We start from the raw sequence: 10,636 nt of genomic DNA, 5'->3' as shown, positions 1-10,636 counted from the left end.
GCCATGTCTAAACACCTTTAGCCATCTACAAACCCAATTCATGACAATCTTGATTCATACCTACTTCCGACGTATGACCGATTGTGGAGGTTTGAATAAATTAATTATTCTGGAAGTCAAAACATGCAAAGCTGAAACAATTGTAAATAATTGATAATGATAGCAACTCCTTACTCATAAATAAATCACAATTTTATTCATCATCAAATGTCGATTACATTTTACAAGTCTCAGAGAATCTATCTAATTTGTAAAACCAATATCGTCCGTCAGCCCGATGCACCTCGCATGCTGAAAATGCTTAGCCCTTGTCAGTCTCTTTGTAAGGGGATCCGCAGGGTTCTCATCTGACGATATCCTTTTTGCCACGAGGAGTCCTTCTTCTATCTTGTGTCTTATGAAGTGATATTTTCTGTCAATGTGTCGGGATCTCCCATGATCTCTCGGTTCTTTAGCTAAAGCAACTGCACTATTGTTGTCACAGAAAATTTCCATAGGCTCCTTAATAGCTGGCACAACTCCAAGGTCTCCGATGAAGTTCTTCATCCATATCGCCTCCTTCGTTGCTTCACTTGCTGCTATATACTATGATTCACAAGTCGAATCAACCACCGTCTCCTGCTTGGAACTCTTCCAAGAGATTGCCCTTCCATTTAAGGTAAAGACCCAGCCCGATTGAGAGCGGAAATTATCCCTATCAGTCTGAAAACTAGCATCACTATACCCTAATACTCTCAAGTCATCACTCCCACCAAGGGTAAGGATCCAATCCTTAGTCCTCCGTAGGTACTTGATAATGTTCTTTACCGCAGTCCAATGAGCTTTACCAGGGTTCCCCTGATACCTGATGACCATGCTCAAAGCAAAGGCCACATCAGGGCGGGTACAAGTCATAGCATACATGATCGAGCCAACAGCGGAAGCATACGGTAATTGGCTCATCTCAGCTATCTCTGCCTCTGTACTCAGACTCTGAGTCTTACTCAACTTGGTGTTGCTTTGGATCGGTAAATCTCCTTTCTTGGAATTCTGCATGTTGAACCTTTTCAACACCTTATCCAAGAAGGTACTTTGACTAAGTCCAATTAGTCTTTTACTCCTTTCTCTTAATATCCTTATCCCTAGGATATAGGCAACTTCCCCTAGGTCCTTCATAGCAAAGCACTTCCCAACCCAGGACTTAACCTCCTGTAAGGTTGGGATGTCATTTCCTATAAGTAGTATGTCATCTACATACAGTACCAAGAAGCTAACTATACTCCCACTAGCTCTGACATACACGCAAGACTAATTTTCACTTCTCGAGAAACCAAACTCTTTGACCTTCTCATCGACACAAGGATTCCAGCTACGAGATGCTTGTTTTAATCCATAAATGGATTTCTCAAGCTTGCATACTCTATTAGGGTACTCTGCACTGACAAAACCCTCTGGCTGATTCATGTACACATCCTCAGCCAACTTTCCATTAAGAAAAGCGGTTTTGACATCCATTTGCCATATTTCATAATCATGAAATGCAGCAATGGCTAGCATAGCCCTAATAGACTTAATCTTTGCTACCGGCGAGAAGGTTTCATCATAATCAATACCCTGAGTCTGAGTAAAACCCTTCGCAACCAGTCGAGCCTTATAAGTATGCACTTTTCCTTCCATGTCGGTCTTCTTCTTGAAGATCCATTTGCACCCGACTATTTTACGGCTTGGTACATGGTCAACCAAGTTCCAGACTTGATTGTCATACAAGGACTATACCTTGCTGTCCATAGCCTCCTTCCATTTAGTAGACTCCGGGCCTGCCATGGCTTCCTTAACACTGCTAGGTTCATCCAAATTTACCAGTGTACTATCACTAATATACGTATCACCTTCTGTAGTAATATGAAAGCCATAATAAAACGCAGGTGTGTTCCTAACCCGTGTGGAATGCCTCGGAGGTACAAACTCGTCAGCTGGCTCAACAGGAGTTTCCTCCTCAGGTTGATTGCTAGTGTCTGAGGTTCCTTCACCAATTGATTCTTGAATTTCTTCAAGATCAATTTGCCTCCCACTGTCTCCTTGGCTTATAAATTCTCTCTCACGAAAGACCCCTCTTCTTGCTACAAAGACCACATTCTCACTGGGTCTGTAGAAGAGGTAACCGAAGGATTTCTGTGGGTAGCCGATGAAAATACACCTTTCGCTTCGGGGTTCAAGCTTATCATGAGTTTCACGCCTCACGAAAGCTTCGCAACCCCAAATTTTGATGTGGTCCAAATTGGGAACCTTCCCAGTCCACATCTCATGAGGTGTTTTGGTAACCTTCTTTGTAGGGACTAGATTGAGGATATGGGCGGCAGTCTCTAAGGCATACCCCCAAAAATATATTGGTAGCGAAACTCGACTCATCATGGAGCGAACCATGTCTAACAAGGTTCGATTATGCCTCTCAGCTACACCATTTAGCTGTGGTGTCCTGAGAGGAGTCAATTGTGAGACAATCCCACACTCCTTAAGATAGTCAAGGAACTCGGTACTAAGATACTCACCACCTCGATCGATCGAAGCATCTTAATGTTCCTGCCCAATTGATTTTCTACTTCCTGTTTGAATTCCTTAAACCTTTCAAAGGTTTCTGACTTATGTTTGATTAAGTACACATATCCATATTTACTAAAATCATCAATAAAAGTCACATAATACCGATTAGCATCCCTTGTGGCGGTTTTGAATGGTCCACATACATCAGTATGTATTAGGTCCAACAAACCCTCACCCCTTTCACAAGTTCCAGAGAAGGGTGATTTTGTCATCTTTCCAAGTAGACAAGATTCACAACTATCATCCGATTTAAGGTCGAATGATTCCAAGACTCTACTCTTTTGGAGTTGACCTATGCGTTTCTTGTTTACATGTCCAAGACGACAATGCTACAGTGATGCTTTATCTAGGCTAGTAGAAGAATCAATATACAACACATTATTTCCTAAGTTGTCTACAATCGACACAGTTTCATACACACCATCACAAGGTAATGCTTTAAAATAAAACACATTTTTAAAGAAAGCATTAATACCACCACATTCATTATCAAACGAAAAGGTAAAACCTTGTTTGTACAAAGCATGAAAGGAAATAATATTTCTCGCCATTTCAGACGAGTACACACATTTATTCAAATCTAATTTTAACCCATTATTCAGCAACAAAGTATAAACTCCAATCTTGGAAACAGGTGAAGCCTTCCTATTCCCCATGATCAAGTTTATCTTCCCGTGCTCCACATCCTCACTTCTTCTTAGGCCCTGCAAATCAGAACATATATGAATACCACATCCTGTATCAAGCACCCAAGAGTTAGAATATGGTGAGTTATTATACAATATTGTGTAAATACCTGCGTGGGTGGGTTTCACTTTCCCATCCTTCAGATCCTGCAAGTATTTTGATCAATTTCGCTTCCCGTGCCCCTTGTGCTGGCAATAGTAGCAATCAGCATCCTTGGGAATGGCAGAACCACTCTTGGTCCTTGATGAGGAGCCTTCAAGAGACTTTACCTTGGTACCCTTCGAAGGGCGCTTCCTCTTTTTCCCTTTGCCTTGCCCGATAGCCAAAACATGGGTAGATGTTGGAGTAGGAGTGGTAGAGGTAACAACCGACTTGCCCTTAAGACCGGTTTCAGTGGTCTTCACGAGTCCTTGAAGCTTGCTAAGGGTAACTTCCTCCTTTTTCATATGATATGTCATACGAAAATGGTCACAACAAGAAGGTAAGGAGTGCAAAATGATGTCAATTGTCAACTCCTCAGGGAAGTTTACATTCAGCTTCAGCAAACGGTCCACATACCTTTGCATCTTTTGCATGTGGGCCGTGATGGATTCACCGTCCTTCATGCGGGTTGTTATCATGGAGGAGATTATTTCATACCGCTCTTGACGAGCACTCTGATGGTACCTTTCCATCAGGTCTTGGTGCATCTCAAAAGGGTAGAAGTCCTCATAGGACTTTTGGAGCTCGGCTGTCATCGTGGCCATCATGATACATGCCACCTTAGTAGCATCTCTTTCATGTGTCCTGAATTCAGCAATCTCCTCAGGAGTAGCAGTAGACTCATCAGGTTCTTTTAACTCCTTATCAAGGACATATTCCTTGTCCTCATAACGAGTTACCATCCTGATGTTCCTTATCCAGTCCATGAAGTTGGAACCATCAAAGATGACTCTCCCACAAAGATTCATGAGAGAGAAAGAACCAGTTGGGTTAGAGCCCGAAGCATTAGTGTTGGAAGACATCTGGAAGTAGAAAGTACGTTTAGATTAGATATATAGAGTCCTTAATAAGACGCCCAAATGTAATATTAAGGCTAGGATCCAATCACAATATATTATACTTAGAAGAGGGATGCCGTAATCTAAGTAATAATATATTTGAAAGGTAGGTGAATGATGATTCACCAATTTCCACCACGAAAACGAAATGATTTATTAGGTTTTAATTGGATTTGAAATTCCTAGATTCTTTTGAGATTCATTGAACTTTTCAATGGCATGTTTCAATCTCGATTGTGCCCTTCAAGTTTTGTGACTGGGATGCCGAGGATCACAAAACAAGGTGTGAATAACCATGCCAATTCACTTGGTACCCTTAATATTATCACGTAATCAATGTGCCGGTTAACCACACACGCTCCATTGATCTATGACAAACATTAAGTCACCCTTCGTGATCCTTACTAGTCCAAGTTAGTGTGCAGGTTAACCACACACGCTCCACCAACGACTTGGTAAGGTACAAAGTGTGAATTCCATGGATTAGCACCATGTTCACATTTTTCCTAAAGTAACTAAGATTGGGAATTAAATAAAAGGTTTAGTTACTTTATAATATTTGGTGGTTGTCGAGGCCAACACAAATAATAACCCTAAATACTACACACTAAAATAGTGTATAGTGGTAAAGGGATCGAATCCACGGAGCTTGGTTCAATTTATAACTCTATGAAAAAAAATCTCTTTGTAAAAATACTTGTAAAATGACAATAAATATAAAATGGGGGGGTTTTGGTGTTTTGAAACACTTGAAACAAACTAGAATTAACTATGATTTAAATAGACAAATGCAACAAAAATAAGAGTTTGATGTAAAATCAATAAGGGAGAGAAGGTTGACTTAAAGTTTCGTCACTTTGACTTTTGATGAACATATCATTAGATTCCAATGGTGCAATACTTTGATTTAAATCCTTAATTTGGCTATAGTAATCCAAGGAGCTTGAGATTACCTAGACTTTTCTTAATTGCTAAAATGGCTAGAGAAGCTCATAACAATTTCCTTAGTCAAAGTCACTAATTCCAAATAGCATGTAATTAGTGAAAGTCAACTAGCATTAAGAACCAAAAAGTCACCAAATCCAAGAGGGGTCAAATGCTTTCACCACCATGTTGGAAGAAATGTTTTTATGATTGTGTGAAGCAAAAACAACACAAAAATCATTTGTTGCTTGCTAATTTGAGGATCCTTTACTTAATCAAGAAATTAGCCAACTAATCACCACAAACACATTTAAACTCATGAACTAAAACATACAAGTAATGATAAGATGTTAAAACACAAAACATTCCCATAAAGATTCAAGAACATGTTCATGGATTCTTCAACATTCAACAAAAGTTCAAAGGATTAACCAAAAGTCAACCAAGATTAGCTTAGCCAAGCATGGCTAAACCCAAAGAAACAAAGTTAAAGAAAATTGTACCAAACATTAAGCAAGAATCAAGAGGTAAAAATATGATGTTCTTCAACGGTTCTTGGCCTTCAAAAGTCTTCAAAACTCCAGAGAGAATCTCCAAAAATCGGATGTCTAAGAGTCTCCAAAAGATGGGCACCAACCTTCCTCAAATAGCCTTCCAAATGGATTTCCGAAATTACCCCTGCAGAGCCTTGCGCGACCCGCGTGCTGCTGCGCGGGTGGTGCCTGACATGGGCTTCTTTGAGATTTTGGGCCTCCGAAGCATATCCCACTAGCCCAGATCGAATCCAATCACCTCCTAGCCCATTTTCTTCAAATTTTTCTGCATTTTAAGCCCAATTTGACCTCTCCAAATCCTCCAAAGCTCGTGAACTCGCCCGATTAATAATCTACGTACGCTTGAATATTCCCCCTCATCTTGCAAATTTAAAGTTTATTTCTCTCCAAGCCTTCAAATAATCATCAAGATCACTCCATGCATCATCTCCACTACCCATCAAGCCCAACATCATTTTTGTCTACCAAATCTCATCGCCTCCCATACGTCCCGAACACTCCTGCTCCGCTAGATCCGAAAACCTGCAATTATGCTCACAAGATTTGAAAGTACCCGAAATAGTCATAAAATAACAAAAAGGAAAATATGCATGGAAATTATCTAAATTATGAATGAAATATGCTAAAATAAACTATAAAAAGAAGTAAACAAAACTAACTATCAATATTCATCATACTTAATGAGAATTTATAAGTCTTTGTCTTACCCGTTCGGCTAACGACCCTCCACCAGTCAAGCAAGCGGTGGGTGAGAGTATACACTCATTAAGTCGCCATTTTATAGGCAACAACCTTATACCCACCTTATAGACCGACTTCGTGAATGAGGCCTACTAACGGTAAAATGACTTGTTCTTATACATACATACATATATATATATATATATATATATATATATATATATATATATATATATATATATATATAATTAACCATTAATGTTATAAATAGTATAAGTGTTGAATTTTAACTTTTAAAATTCTAAGTGTTGGAATTAAAGTTTATTAAAGTGTGTGAAACTTTTCCAAATTCCAAAACTTGAGGACAAGTTTTGTAACTCTTCAAAACTTTTCATTTCATAACTTATGAATTAAAGGTTCATAAAAATGAAGACTCTTCATTTTATGTAACTTATGTGTTTTTAATGTGTGTTAAAGAAATGTGACCTTTGGATATCCATAACTTGAGGACAAATTATGGACTCCATTAAAACACATAAATGATCAAGAATTAATCCTAAACAATTCATCAAATAATTCCTATCATCTTCTAAATTCATAAGAACATGAACATGATTATCAAAGTTTCAAAATTTATATGAACACATACAAAGCATGAAATTTTGATATATGCTATTGTAAATGGATTAGAACAACCATTACACCAACCAAAATAAGTTTTAAAACATCAAAACAGTTTGGGGTAAAGTTTCTAGTCCATTTGCAGCAGCAAAAGTCGAAAATCTGCATTCTGAACCTTCTACTCGCCGAGTGCACGAATCTACTCGCCGAGTAGGTTGAACTTTGCCTTGGACTCATCGAGTCCCCCCATGGACTCGGTAAGTCCATCATGCAGACAACAAATATTTCGACCTTTTTCACTATTTTGCATCAAGTATCAAACAAGCAAGCCTAGGCTCTGATACCACTGTTGGGTTTTGAGCAATCTAACACTTCCTAAGTGTGCATGCAACCCTAATAAACCTTGGATCTATGTTTGTCTAAATACATGCAAAATAATAATTTTCCAAGGTTCATAACCTATCTAACATGCATGGGGTACTTTTATACATAAAAGACTTAGAAGAGATTACATACCTTTTTGATGAGTTTGATTCTTAAGGAGTTTGAGGGCCAAACACCAATAGTGTGAATGCCTTAAATGGAATCACAAATCACCACAAACTCTTGGAAAACTTTAAGAGAGTGTATACACACTACAATTTTCGGCCACACACAAACACACACACTAGTGGCTATTTCATGCAACATAAGCATGCTTATATAGTGTACATGATTAGGGTGAAACCCTAATAACCCATGACCTTTCCTTTTCCAAGGATCCATGGGTTAAAAGCTCCATGGATCATCCATGGACTTCCATACAAGCCTAGCCCATTAACAAATGGGTGTTAGCCCATACCATATAAAACCAATAGCCCACAATCTAATTAGTCTTCCTTTTAATCTCTAAATTAATTCATAATTAATTTAAGACTAAGACTAATTAAATAACATGACTTCATATTAATATATTATAACTTATAATATATTAATAATAATATGTGTATAACTCTCATAAAATTATCTATAAATAGTTTGGATGAAATGCAACCCAAATGCACCATGCCGGTTGGGTCAAGTATATACCAAATAAGTTATGGACTTAGACACCTTATACAACAATTCCAACCACCCCTGATGTCGCCTTTTTTATTCCGTTCACCGCCTCTACTGAATGAGTTGATGAATCGAGAGTTAGAGGGCTAATTTTGGTTCTCTGTTGCGAGAATAGTGGGTGTTGATGCATTATCTTGATGTGAAGCTTGAAATTGGCGGGAATGGTCTTTTATCATAAATCATTCTTCAAGTGTGAGCATGGAACACATCTCAAGGAAGGTGGTAAACGACCTCTAATGTCGGATGGTGGTGACAATGTGAGCAAAGTTTGAGATAAGCCATTGATGGCATAAATGACCAGTTTTCTTTCAGGTACCGGGGATCCAATGTTAGCAAGAAGGTCGGGGATGGACTTGATGCGAGTGCAATACTCCATGACTGTAGAATATTCAAATTTGATGGTACGAACTTTAGCATCTAATTACATAGATTTCGTCTCGTTATTTTTGTGAAACAAATCTTCATTGGACATCCATACGTCTGTTGTTGTGGCATAGGGTTTGAGAATAAATTGGAGAATGGTTTGAGTGAGTGTGCTATATAACCATTGTTTGACAATATTGTCAACTATCTCCCATTCTGAATCATCTTCAATCTTAGAAGACCCATCAAGATGACCATATACTTTGTATCCAATGCAATGGGTTTTAAAAATTTCTTTCTAAGAGTCATAATTCAAGCGGTCGAGATCAAGAAGAAGGGGGACATAAGACTTAATGTTGGTTATCCCGTAAATTTTATCATTGGGACTAGGTTTAGGAGTGGAAGGAGATCGAATCATAATGAAAAAACGAGAATAGACAAGCTTTAAGGTGAACGAGATGACGAGAAAAAGTAGAACAAATATAGTAGAAGAGAAGAAGATGACGACCACGGGAAGGCATCAACTAGGGTTAGAGATTGGAGTAGCCTCATACCATGTTACAAAACATAATTTTCCATAAAGAGGCATAAAGCCTTTATGTGTGTGTGTGTATAGTTAGGCTCAATGTACAACATTGGGCTAGCTAATGAACATGAAACTTTAAGGTGAACGAGATGACAAGAAGAGAGAAGATTTAAGGTGAACGAGATGACGAGAAGAAGTAGAACAAATTTCGTAGAAGAGAAGAATATGATGACCACAGGAATACATTGGATAGGGTTAGAGATTGGAGTAGCCTCATACCATGTTACAAAACATAATTTTCCATAAAAAACATAAAGCCTTTACGTGTGTGTGTGTGTATGATGACGTGACCTACACGGAAGAGTCGTGCCCGATCGCGGTAGAAAATAATGATGTGCCTCAGCGAGCACGGAAGGGTCGCGCCCGACCACAACAGAAAACGCCTCAAGGTGTAGAGTGCCCGGTCGGCTGAACCCAACACAATCTAGTGCCCCTCAGAGCAGGGCGCTCCCGAAGAAAGGCTCGGCCCCGCCTGGGTCGACTTTCGCTCTAAGACAAACAAAATGGTAGACGACAAAGCAGATGCTCAGGACACTAACATCGTAACCAATCGTTGGCCCTGACAGATTCAGGAGCATGATCCACCAATTAGCGTACTCGATCATGTCGGGTCTGGCGCCCTTGTATCGTACGGACTACAAGAGGATTTCAGTATAAAAGGCTACTCATGACGCCTTAAGAAGTAAGTCACTCTATTCTTGTTACTCCCCATTGAACCGTCAAGGATACTCACTGACTTGACCGTTGGAGCGTTATCCCAGGAGTCCCTCCCTGAGAACGACTGACGACCTCTTCTTGTTGTGACCTCGCAGGTTCACCAGGGTGATCCGATCTGGAGGACTAAGAGCGGGAGATCAGGTCACACACACACACAAACACACACACACACACACACACACATATATATATATATATATATATATATATATATAGAGAGAGAGAGAGAGAGAGTGTGTGTGTGTGTGTGTGTGAGAGAGAGAGAGAGAGAGGCTTAATGCAAGCCCGTCCTGATACCCGGGCAAAATGGGCTAAGGCCCAGGGCAACAAACATAGAGGGGCATAAATTTAACCCTTTAACTAATATTATATATTTTTAGCCCAAGCATAACTTTTATGTACGTGGCTAGAGTCTACACGCAAGGGAGCGACGACTGTAATCGCCTTGATCGCCTGATTCCCAATCGACCCTTAGAAAAATGAATATAGTAGAATTGAGGAGTCGACTGTGATCTTTAATCCAAATCAGTAATATCTAATTCTTGTTCTAATTTTCTGAATTCTCTTGTTCTTTTGATCCAAGCTAGAAAACAAATGTAATAGAAGTCGACACTTCTATTCTAAATCGAATGTCATCACCTCTCCCTCTCATGGAGGTGATACCACATTTATCAAGTCTCATGGTATTCTTCTTTTCTAATTTGGTATTAGGTCTCTTGGAGGTAATAACACATTTATCATTTTGAATTACAGTATTCTTAATCAACGATTTCTTTGTGTGGGTT

This window comes from Lactuca saligna, chromosome 4, assembly GCF_052625555.1.
Source record: "Lactuca saligna cultivar CGN05327 chromosome 4, ASM5262555v1, whole genome shotgun sequence".
Taxonomy (NCBI): domain Eukaryota; kingdom Viridiplantae; phylum Streptophyta; class Magnoliopsida; order Asterales; family Asteraceae; genus Lactuca; species Lactuca saligna.
The sequence above is the reverse complement of the archived record's forward strand: the minus strand, read 5'-3'. Positions refer to the sequence as shown.